Source organism: Micromys minutus, assembly GCF_963924665.1.
Source record: "Micromys minutus genome assembly, chromosome: 14".
Taxonomy (NCBI): Eukaryota; Metazoa; Chordata; class Mammalia; order Rodentia; family Muridae; genus Micromys; species Micromys minutus.
Genome location: NC_137983.1, coordinates 59,184,777 through 59,197,038, shown reverse-complemented (window position 1 = coordinate 59,197,038; position 12,262 = coordinate 59,184,777).

Below are 12,262 nucleotides of genomic sequence, written 5' to 3'. Positions count from 1 at the left end.
TACAGCTTTGTCCAGAAGTTCTACAAAACAAAAAAAGAAAAAGAAAGGAAATACAAGAGAATATAGAAAGAAGACATCTTACTTAGGGATTAATACTTAGAATCCTGTTTTTTTAGAAGGTACAGATTTTTAGCCACTCACATTAACGTTTTACATTTAACTTTGGCTTATATAAACTCCCCTTTATGGGTAAACTGAAGCCTATATTAACCTTCAGGTGTGAGAAGAACTATATGATGAGTTGAGAGTGTAGCAGTGAGTCTGTGACACCATATTGTTAGGTTTCCTCTTTTCTGCTATTTCCCAGGAAAATTGTTGTTTCCACGGTACCCTAGCAGCAGCTGGAAAAAAAGCATGCTGAAGCCAAGACACTAATCATAATGGCTTATCAAAGATGAATGAAGTTGCTGCAAGGATCCATCACTATTGAACTGAACACTTACTTTATCAGAGTTGAGCTATTTGCATATAGTACTCTGCCCTTGCATAGTCTTGACTTGAGAGCATAGGGTTTTGTTTCTGTTTTTAGTTTTTTATAAGAGACAGTGATTTTTATTCAAGATTTATTTGTATTCTTTATGTATTAGAAGCTCTGTATCACTGGCGTTGTGGTTTATCTTATTCCTTCTTAACAAAACAGCTTAATTCAAGATGTTTTCACAACTTCTAGGCCAGGTAATGCTCTTGAGTCTGTGTACAACGAGCTTAAGTTATGTGTGAATGCACAAGTTCTTGGATGATAGCCCATTAAAAAAGCCCAGCAGTATGGAGTTTCTCAACCATTAAAGCTAATCACCACATTTCTTTTGTTTCTACATGATTGGTTGATATATTATGCTAGCTGTGAAAGAAAAAGACAATGGAGATCATATATCTTTTCACATAGAAAAAAAAAGAGTGTCAATGGCAATAGAGGAAATAAATAGATATCAGGGGCCTTAAGAACCAATTTTCTAGCAACATGGACTGTATGGTGGAGGATGTATTCTCTTCAATGTTACTTTTATAGTCAGAAACATCTTATACTGAACAGCATAAGATGAATGAATAAGACAAATTTTATAAGTTATACTGTATGTTATAAAATGCACAGCTCTGTTTTCCACTTTGGAATGAATGATTCTGCCTATTGTAATAGATACACTGGCTATTGAAGATGTATGAGTCTATGAACATTCAGCTTTGATATCAATGACCTAACAGGAGAAAATGTTTTCTGTGAAGTTGCTGTGGCAAAGCACATTACAAACCAATATATGTTCTAACCTTGCCTTACCGAATCCATATTGCTGAGGAATGATGATGCCCTCAGTAGGTAAATAGTCTTTGTTTTCACTCAGTTATCTACCCTTTGGCACTGAGACACTAGATAAGGTTTGCTTTCTCAGTGGCTCCATCTTTTCATTTAAAGTATGAGAACAATTAAATAATACTTAGTGCATAATTTTTGTGCTTACCATCTCTTCAAGTACATAGTTTATAGAGTTCTTTTAAAGGGACTAAGTAGACTGCTACATACTAATGTGTGTTATAGATGTAAATTTATCCACATCTGTAAGCTGTTAATATTGTTATCCTCTCCTTGAATTTACGTACTCATATGCAGGTGTGTGCACATACATATGTATGAGTAGGGAGCCACTCTGGATAACTATATGGATTTTTCTACTAAGTTTCTAGCTCCTTGTAGGGGACTGCTTAATGCAATGTGAAAACTGAAGCAATGACATATCTAATATTTTTAAATAATCAATTCCATATAAACCACAGACTCACAGGAGAATTACATCAGTCTTCTGTGTGCTGCACCATGGCTCTGGGTGAGATTGGATCTGCCCCTCTCAACCTCAAAATTGAACAAATGTGCATGTGTGTTTAATGGGTTTCTATGGTGGCTTGACCTTTGTAGTATATAGGTGAGCTAACTCTGATTCCTAAATCTGAAACCTTCTGAGGCATGCATGGCCATTCCAGAGGGTAGAAGGTATTTTCTAATCAATAAGACTTCAAGTCAGCAAAAATCTACATAAGCTCAATTTTGCAAAATCTTATAACACTTTGTGACAAAATCATTTATGAATGTTCTTTAACATTTAAAAGGGCCTTTGTATACTCTGTCAAAATTCCAAGCAATGAATTTTACTTGGCTTTCAGTGGGTTGAAAAAAGTCTTCCATTTAATTTTTATAGGAGTATGTGAATAAATTTCAATCGGTTTTAGTTGGTGACATCTGTTGTTTATTTCAGAGCAGGAATAATAAAATGCTAGATCAACCAGGGCCTTGGAGACTTCTGAGTCCAGTGGTTTTTGAACTGAACTTTGCATAGAGTAGGAAGTTGTTGTAAGTGCCCCTGGGGTCCCCAAAGATAGGTACAGATGGGGTTCCTGGTGGCAGAGTTCCAAGAATGTCAGCAAGTTTAACTAGGGCACCATTGTTTTTAAATGATTCACATATTAAAGCTCATTATATCATTGTAAATAAAACTATACTTTCATTTAGAGTGTTGGCAAGCCACCAGAGAACTTCAAACCATCCAGTTTACAACTATAGATTCTAGTCTTTAAGATTAGTAGTTGTTGAGACTGCAAAGACAGTATGTATGTGGAATCTAGGACTATAGGTTCTTAGTTCTACTTGAGACAAGTTGGAAGGAGAAGAGGAAAAGAGTATTTTTCCTGCAGAGGAAGAAAAGTTTGGGTGGAATGTTAGGCATTTTGAATGGATTATTAGCTCATTTATTCTTTTGCATGATAATATAGAAGATTTAAAAAATGGTGACCAAATTTTACTTTTGAGGATGATTAAATCTTGGAGTAATTATGCAATATATTTCTTTCCATTCTTCTTTCAGATAAGGTAAGGACATGAGTAACTGTCAGGTATGTCAAAAGTATAATTATACTTGTAAATATCATATACAAGGCACAAACATGGAAAGAATAAAGAAAAGAGGATCAACTTTAAAATTGATGTGTTTTTTATTTTGAAGCATTTTGCTATCATAGACTATAATTGTAATCTTGCCAACCCCAAGAGAATTCTAGACTATGTAATACTTAAATAACTGGAACGTATTTTGGTTGAACCACAATGAAGACAGGAGAGTGTGACAATAAGCAAGAAGAGGAGGAAGTGACACCAACTCTCTTATTGATTTATAAAATTCACTGAGATGATTCACTCTGATGTAGAAAGCAGTGAATAAAAATTGGAGAGCCATAAGTCAAGGAATAGCATGGTTTCTCTTTTAAAATAAGATCTGTTTATTGATTCTTTTAGAGGTGAGTAGTAGAGACAGGGGTCTAGTTAAGTAGGCTTTACAATCTGATGAAGTAGGGGCATTATAGACGATGATGTAAAATTTAAGGAATAAAGAAAGTACATATTCAACATGGATTTTTTTTTAAATAAAGTGATTATTCAAAGGTAGACTGGAGAATTTAAGTTTGAGCAAATGAGTGGTTGTGATGACTTTGATGAAAATATCAATAATATATTAAGAATAATTTGGTTATAATAACTTTGAGATACCTGTTAAATATCTAACTGAAGAAACATTCTGGTCAGTTATGTTTCAAAACAAAGATTTAAGGGATAGAAATTCTAATTTTCTAGCTATTCTATATTTAAAGATATTGTTTTAAATGAAGATCACCCAGAGCAAAATGAATGGAGAAGAAAATCAAAGATTTATGTCAGAAATGCTAAGCAATTAGTTGTAAATTAAATAGAAAGCAAAAACTCTAAGAGGGAAAACCAGGATGGTATATCCAGAAACTGAAGGCCAGTGCCTGTTAATATATTAACCACACTATGTTTTTTTGTAAGGTGAGGCACCTATGAAAATATTCAGTTTGTCCATGGTAACAAATTATACCAGTCCAAAACTTGGTAATAAAGAATGGTATGTTCTGAAGGAATACTGACTTGATTCATAATCTGCTATTGTGTTGTTTGATTTTTTGTCCACTCTGACACAATACAGAATCATCTGTGAAGAGAGAATCTCAGGTGATAAGTTGCTAGTATTAGATTGCTTGTAAATAACTTTGTGGGAGGCATATTCTTGATTTTACTGTAGCCAATACTGGGGGTTGGTAGGTGGTCCTGGCATGTATAAGAAAAAAATGAGTAACATATGAAAAAATACAATGTGCAGATCCCCTCTTTGTCTTTCTTTTGGTTCTTGTCTTTATGTTCTCCCTTGAGTTCTATCCTGATTTCCCTTTATAAGAAGCAATATGATAAAGATCAACCCTTTATTCCCAACTTACTTTTGGTCATTGCACTTTATCACAGCAACACAAAGCAAAACCAAGACAGCTAACATATGCTATGGAACTATCTTCAATAGTTAGAAGATTCAATTTCCCAATTGACAGACATTAAATATATAAAGATTAGATTATGTATGCTTTCTTTCAGCCATAATAAGTTGAATATATATATAACTTCTGGAATGAAAATTTATGATGGTATGAGAAAAGGAACAATTATTTTAATTTATTGAAAGAAGATTAGGTGAATCAAAACAAAACAAAATTATTTCATGCAAGTTGGCACAATCTGGTTCTTGAAGTTTTTGGGTGGATCCTGAAGTTATAAGAAGCTCATATGATTTCAGCAAGTCCTCTAGACTTGGTATTAATTGGGAAGAGGTTGTAAATATTATTTCTGGATAGTTTACAAAATGTACACCTAGCCTGTCTTTTGCTATTTCAGGCATTTATGATGATTTTGTTCCAACCACTATAATAAGGCCCATAAAGTAAATGAAATAACGTTAGATATTAAATTTTAAAAGGCCTTGGGAATTTGGATGCAGCACTAGAAAAATTGTCCTATGAAAACACAAATGATCTCAAACAAAATTCATGTACCTGGAAATATTGCCAAAACACTATTTTCTAGGATGTATGAAGATCCATCATAACAAAGCACTGTTAATTAGTTATTAATACTCTTCAGAAGATGGCATGCAAATTAAAAGTTCTGCAAGACAAATAAAACTGAGTAAAGTGACAGTACACAGAATTGTATAAAATGTTTTCCAGCATTAGGAGAATATTGTCTTAAATATATAAATATACCAAGTTTAAACAGCAATACCAAGTAATCATTCAGCCGACTAATGTATTGCTAGATAATTCTCAAGGACCAATATGCTTTTGAAAAAGCACTCAACATTTGTAGCCATCAAGGGAATGCAAATTAAAATTGCTTTGAGAGTTCATTTCACTCTACTCAAAATGGCCATTATTAAGAAATAAATGGCTACGAGAGCTTTGTGGGGATGTGGGGAGGCAAAAGGCTTTATACATTACTGGCAAAAAAATGTAAACTGGTGCAGCAAATATGACAATTTGTATGGGAAAATCCTCAAAACAAACAAACAAAGGAATGAGCAACCTTAAAACAAAAATAAAAATGAAAATAGAAAAGACCCTGAAGTCAAAACTGCCGTGCAATCTATCTATATCACATGGTGGTATTACTCTTAAGAACTCTATGTTAGGTATACTCATACACAAACACACAATCACGTTTCTTGTTTAAATATTCTTGTATCAAAAGAGAAAAAAAACCATAGCACCAACACACAATGGAATTTTATAGAGCTGTAAAGAAAAGAATGAAATTATGGGCTTAGAAAAATGGATAAAGTGAAGAGTGAATATCATTATTTTAAACATAAAGTAGATCCAAGAAGACAAAAATGTGTTTGAAGCTAGATTAAAGTCAATTTCTCTCTCTCTCTCTCTCTCTCTCTCTCTCTCTCTCTCTCTCTCTCTCTCTCTCTCTCTCTCTCTGTGTGTGTGTGTGTGTGTGTGTGTGTGTGTGAGTGTATGTGTAATTCATGAAAGTGAAAAAAGAATGGAAAGAGGAAACAAATATTATAAATGGAAGGTAAGGGCAAAGAGAGCAGGGCAGAGAAACAGGTGATCTATTTACTGAAACTACATTGGAATGACTCCTCTATACAAATAGAAAGAAGCATCCAGTAACACAAATATTTGCATTAGATTCTGTGCTTTGAAAAATCTTTAGTAGTGACTGAATTCAGTGAGCTTCTGCTCTCTAGAAGTAGGTTTACAGGTTAATATGTAGATTTTAGATAATTATTAGAAGTCATGACCATTCTATGATGGAGCACAGTAAAAAATAAAACATAAATAATAATGGCAATAATTTAGGTTTTAGGGATTAGGGAAAAATAATAGTTTGAACACAACTAGGTAAATTTAGGCTAGTGCATATATTAATACTTGTCTCTACTCACATTAAACACTTCCAGGAAATAAAATTGGTTAAAATTTTGTGAGGCTTAGTGTCTTAGTTAGGTTTCTCTAGAGTCATAGAACATTTTGATTTTCTCTCTATATTGAGGGAATTTATTGTGGTGACTTACAGTATGTAGTCCAATTAACCACACAATTGGCAGCTGTGAATCTAGTAGTTTTTCAGCCCCACAAGGCTAGTTGTTGAAACTGGCCTTCTGTAGAAGTTGGTTCTAGTAGATGTGCTGTTAAGTACATATGTAGAAGAGTGAATATTCTTTTTTCCAAAGTCCTTATGTAGGCCTCCAGAAGAAGATGTGGCCCAGATAATATACCACCATACCTGGATCTGGAACCTGTTTTCTTCTAGGCTGACCTTAAACTCAGAGATATTTTTGCCTCTCTCCTGGGACTAAAGGTATGTACCACCAAGTCTGAGCCTAAGCTTTTCATGGCCACTATGCTTCAAGATCTCTATCTCAAGATTCAGGTCAGAAACTTGGTCTTCTAGCCTCAATATGTGGATCATAGGTGTGCCCTCCAATTCTGGATTGTAGTTAATTCTAGATGTAGTTAAGTTGACTACCAGGATTAGCCACCACTCTTGGTTTATTGAGGAAATATGTACCATGATATATTCCCAATTGGTATCAACTGGAAATCTGAAGTTAGTCATAAACACAGTTCTTAAAGTAGAACAGTGTCCACAATATTGGAATTGACAGAGACTGTCAATATGCTTTGTCCTGAGAAGAGGAGATGATTTTGGGTTGCAGGGGACATCCTGCAATCGCATATTATTTCTGAATAATAACTCATCAACATGTCTCTTTCAAATTGTTATGTAATCTAATTTTCACACGCAGAAAGTGGAGAAGACACGGCCTTGGGACTTTCTTTCTGGTCATCAATACATCATCATCACAAGAAACCTACAGTTACCAGGCCCAGAAGGAAGCAGCAGCACACAGTTGACATTTTATACCATTTACGTATACAATTTTAGAATTCTTTCATGTTATTTTTGCTCACACATAAGACTGGTATTCTTTTTACAAATATTAAAGGAAGCAAGTTTAGCATATTTGAATTAATGAGTATAGTATACTTTTCTGATTCAACATGCTAGTTAAAGTATCTTAAATACAAGAGATTTTCAATGAAATTATAATATTCTAATATATTTTTTTTAGATCACGTTCAGAGAAGTATCCCTGTAAAATATACAAACTACTGTGTTTTCAAGCTCTTAAGGACATTCTGTCCTCACAATTTCTTCTAGAGGGGATACTTTCCCTTTGGGGTTTTAGTCATGGCTAAAACATTTTATTTACTTTTCTTATAATGACTTCAGCGAATGAGTTATACATCTGACTTAATCATCAAGCCTGGGAAGATGAACCAGTATTAAAAAGCACATAATGGGAAATGTTTGACCTCACCAATTATAAGAAGGAAGTACAGTTCAGGTGTCTTCCTGTAGTTAATAGCAATACTCCTGAGAAGCTTAGTACCTTGTGAATTACAAGGTGTACATTCTCAAAAGATGGTTTATATAAAGTGAAGAGACCCCATGCTCAGCTTAGCACTCATTCTAAAATATAGTTGGATGCTGATAATCACCTCCATGTTGAGGTAGTACATGTTGTATTTGATAGTTTTACTGCATGTTTAATTGGCCTCCATAGAATTTTGAGATAGCAAGATAGGAGAGAGGCAAATATGGGGCTTAGAAGTAAGTGCTCATTCTTGATGAAATGCCAGGAATTCTTTTTTTCTGGGTTCAAAGTAGCAATAGCTTAGAGATTAAATACCCCTCACTTCACTCCATAAACATACAAACATGTACACACAGCAAACATACTCACACAAGAATGCCAACACAGACATCCAAAAAATAAATTATATTTAACAAACTAAGATTTGTAACAAAATGGAAGGTGGACATAAATAGTCATTAAATATACACATATATGCGACCTTTATACCCCAATTGAACTGACTGTGGCAGCAACACTTGTGTTAGACTCAGGTCAGCATTCAAGTTGTCTTGTTGGTCTAGTAAGACCCGAAGTAGTTTCCTCTATGTCATGGATTCTTTGTTCAGTTTGAATGAATGTTTTCTTTTTCAGTTTCTTCTTCCACCACCTGCTTTATCCATCCATCTTATCTTCAACTTATCTATGTTCTGGACATTGTCTGTGTGAGGCTTTGCTCTTACTGTTTATTTTTACTTTTACTGGAATGGTTGTCTACAGATAATAAGATCCCTTATGACGAGTGTACCTTGATTTCTTTCTCCATTTACCACATGTGCCCAGAATTGTTAAATTTTGTTCATTGGTCATCAACTTCTCCATTTACTGAGTAAGGGTCCCAGAGATAGATTCAAACTTAATTGATATACCTTTACTTTTTACCTTTATATTTTACTTCAGTTAATAGCTACTCATATATTTCATGTTTTTAAAACAAAATGATATTTTTCATTTCCTACACTTTATGAAACAGACATTTGAATCCCCAGAAAACCAAGAGAACCCCTGATTATCTCTGATCCTATGGTTATATCTTTCATCTTTGCTGTAAGTAAGATTTGGTAACCCTCTTGTTTTTCTTTAATAAACACTTACCTGCTTTACCCTCTGTATATTATATTTGTTCTTTTCCCAGTTTGGAACTATAGAAATCTCCTAGTCTTCCCTCAGTTATCTTTGCATTAAAATTTTCTCTAAGTTTTCCTCTGTGAAACCATAATTCACCAAACTCTAACAAAACCAAAGCTCCATGTCTCCATGCTACATTTCTCATATAATAGCAGAAATTATCACAGTTATATGGTTCATCGACCCAACTTTTGAAATATAAGTTCTGCCATATCAGCTACAAGCTAATAAAATAAACCACAAGTAACTGTGGTAGGAAGAATAGGTCAGTTGGTAAAATGATGACCTTTAAGCAGGTGAACCTTAGTTTAATTTCTAGAAACCCCAAAATAAAGCTTTATCCTTATAATTTCAGGACAGAAGAGATGGAGAGAGAGCTGCATCCCTGGGCCTAACTACTCAGAAAGCCAGGCTAAAAAGTTAATTTCTAAGTAAAAATGGCATACTGCCTCACAACAACAAACAAAAATTAATGAAAAATAAATGATGGATGACACCTGACAAACAACAATTGGAGTTGTTTTTTGATCTCTAATATGAATGTGTTTACAGTTTCATACACATATGAACACACACACAAATCAAAAAATACAAATGAATTCGTGTGTGCATGTGTGTGTGTGTAAGTGTGTGTGTGTGTGTGTGTGTGTATGTGTGTGTGTGTGTGTGTGTGTGTGTGTGTGAGAGAGAGAGAGAGAGAGAGAGAGAGAGAGAGAGAGAGAGAAAGAGAGAAAGAGACAGAGAGAGAGAGAGAGAGAGAGAGAGAGAGAGAGAGAGAGAGAGAGAGAGAGAGAGAGAGAGAGAGAGAGAGGAGAGAGAGAGAGAAAGAGAGGAGGGTGATTGTTTGGCTTTTTATATAGGTGATTCTCCTCATGTTTGCACAGCAATACTTTTATTATTGAGCTGTCTCTCTAGACTGATACTGATATATAGCATTTTAACGGAATAATATACATGGAAGAAAATAAACTCAAATGTGTTAAAAAAATTTTCTACAACTTTCAGGATGTTATTGTTTTTAATAGCAAAGTAGTACCCCATTGTGAAAATATATCCATTAATTGTTTGAGGGACATATAAGCTTTTTTTTTTGCATTTTCTGGCTAGAACTATAAATGTGCTATGAAGAAAACTGAGCAAGTTATTAATAAAAAATCTTTTCCCATTAATGTTCCCTACCTCCACTGAGAATAAAGAAGATGTAAACTGCAGAAATGATTACATTTTAATACATTTGAATGAGGAAACAAATGCAGTTCCCAATCTTCAATAAATCTGTTACTCCCCTCAAAGATGAAAGAATATTGAAGACCCATGTCTACCCATTAGAGAGCATGCACAACTCTATCCAAATATCAAAGATACGGTCATATGGATCTTTCCAAGTTCATGCTATTTTTATTGAAGAATTTTATTTTAAAAAACAAAGATAAATGTATAATTTTTAAGCATTTTTGCATAAAAGTATACAAATATATCTTCATCATTGATTGGCTTTTTGCTTTTTTTTTAAGGTTTGATAGTGTGCATTAATATCTTACTAGTTACAATGAGCATAAAGTACATGTAAAACAGGAGGTAACATGGAATTAGTCAAAGTTTTCTTGGTGTGTAAGGAGTAAACATAATCGTTTTCTCTTCTTTTCTTTTTTTTTTTTTCTTTTCTTGAATTTTACACAGTCTGTGAGTTGTTTCTGGGGTGTTCAGAGCTTCTGAGGTTAGCTTTCTAGGGTCAATTATCAATAACTACATATTATGGCTGCTCTTTTTTGACTGGATTATCTCACTCAGGATGATATTCTTTAGATGCATCCATTTTTTTTTTTTTTTTTTTTTTTTTTTTTAGGAATTTCATAAAGTCATTGTTTCTGATAGCTGAGTAATACTCCATTGTGTACATGTACCACAATTTTTGTATCCTTTCACCTACTGAAGGACATCTGGGTTCTTTCCATCTTCTGGCTATGGTAAATATTGTGGTGCATGTGTCTTTTTTGTATGTCATAGCTTCTCTGGGGTAAATGTCCAGAAGTGGAATAACTGGGTCTTCAGGTAATAATATGTCCAATTTTCTGAGGAATCGCCAGACTGATTTCCAGAGTAGTTGTACCAGTTTACAACCCCCCCAAACGTGAAGAAGTGTTCCTCTTTCTCCACATCCTCACCAGCATCTGCTATCATCAAAATTTTTGATCTTGGCCAATCTGACAGGTGTGAAGTAGAATCTCAGGGTTGTTTTGATTTGCATTTCCCTGATGGCTAATGATGTGGTGCACATCCTTAGATGCTTCTCAGTCATTCATATTCCTCAAGTGAGAACTTTTTTGTTTAGATGGCCATTTTTACAATGTTGATCCTTCCAATCCATGAGCATGGGAGATCTTTCCATTTTCTGAGATCTTACTGGATTTCCTTCTTTAGAGGTTTGAAGTTCTTGCCTTACAGGTCCTTCACTTGCTTAGATAGAGTCACACCAAGGTATTTCATATTTTTGTGACTATTGTGAGGACTATCTTTTCCCCAATTTATTTCTCCACATGTTTCTTCTTTTATATGAGGAAAACTACTGATTAGTTTGAGTTAATTTTATATCCAGCCACTTGACTGAACTTCTTTATCAGCTGTAGGAGTTCTCTGGTGGAATTTGTGGGGTCACTTAAGTACACTATCATGTCATTTTCAAATAGTGATGTTTTCATTTTTTCCTTTCCAATTTCTATCCCTTTGATTTACTTTTTCTTTCTAATTGTTCCGGCAAGGAATTCCAATACTATGTTGAATAGGTAGGGAGATAGTGGGCAGCCTTATTGAGTCCCTGAATATAGTGAGATTGCTTCAAGTTTCTCACTGTTAAGTTTTATGTTGGCTATTGGTTTACTGAATATTTCTTTTATTATATTTAGGTATGGGCCTTGGATTCTTGATCTTTGCAGGACTTTTAACATGAAGGGGTGTTGAATTTTTTCAAATGGTTACTCAGCATCTAGTGAAATGACCATGTGGTTTTTTTCATAGAGTTTGTTTATATGGTGGGTTACATTGATGGATTTCCATACATTAAACCATCTCTAAGTCCCAGGGATGAAGCCTACTTGATCATGTTGAATGATCGTTTTGATGTGTTCTTGGATTTGGTTTACAAGGATTTTGTTGAGTATTTTTGCATCAATGTTCATAAGTGAGATTGGTCTGAAGTTCTCTTTCCTTGTAGGGTCTTTGTGTGGTTAAGGAATAAGGGTTATTGTAGCCTCAAAAAATGAGTTAGATAGTGTTCCATCTGATTCTATTTTGTTGAATTCTTTGCAGAGTATTGGTAT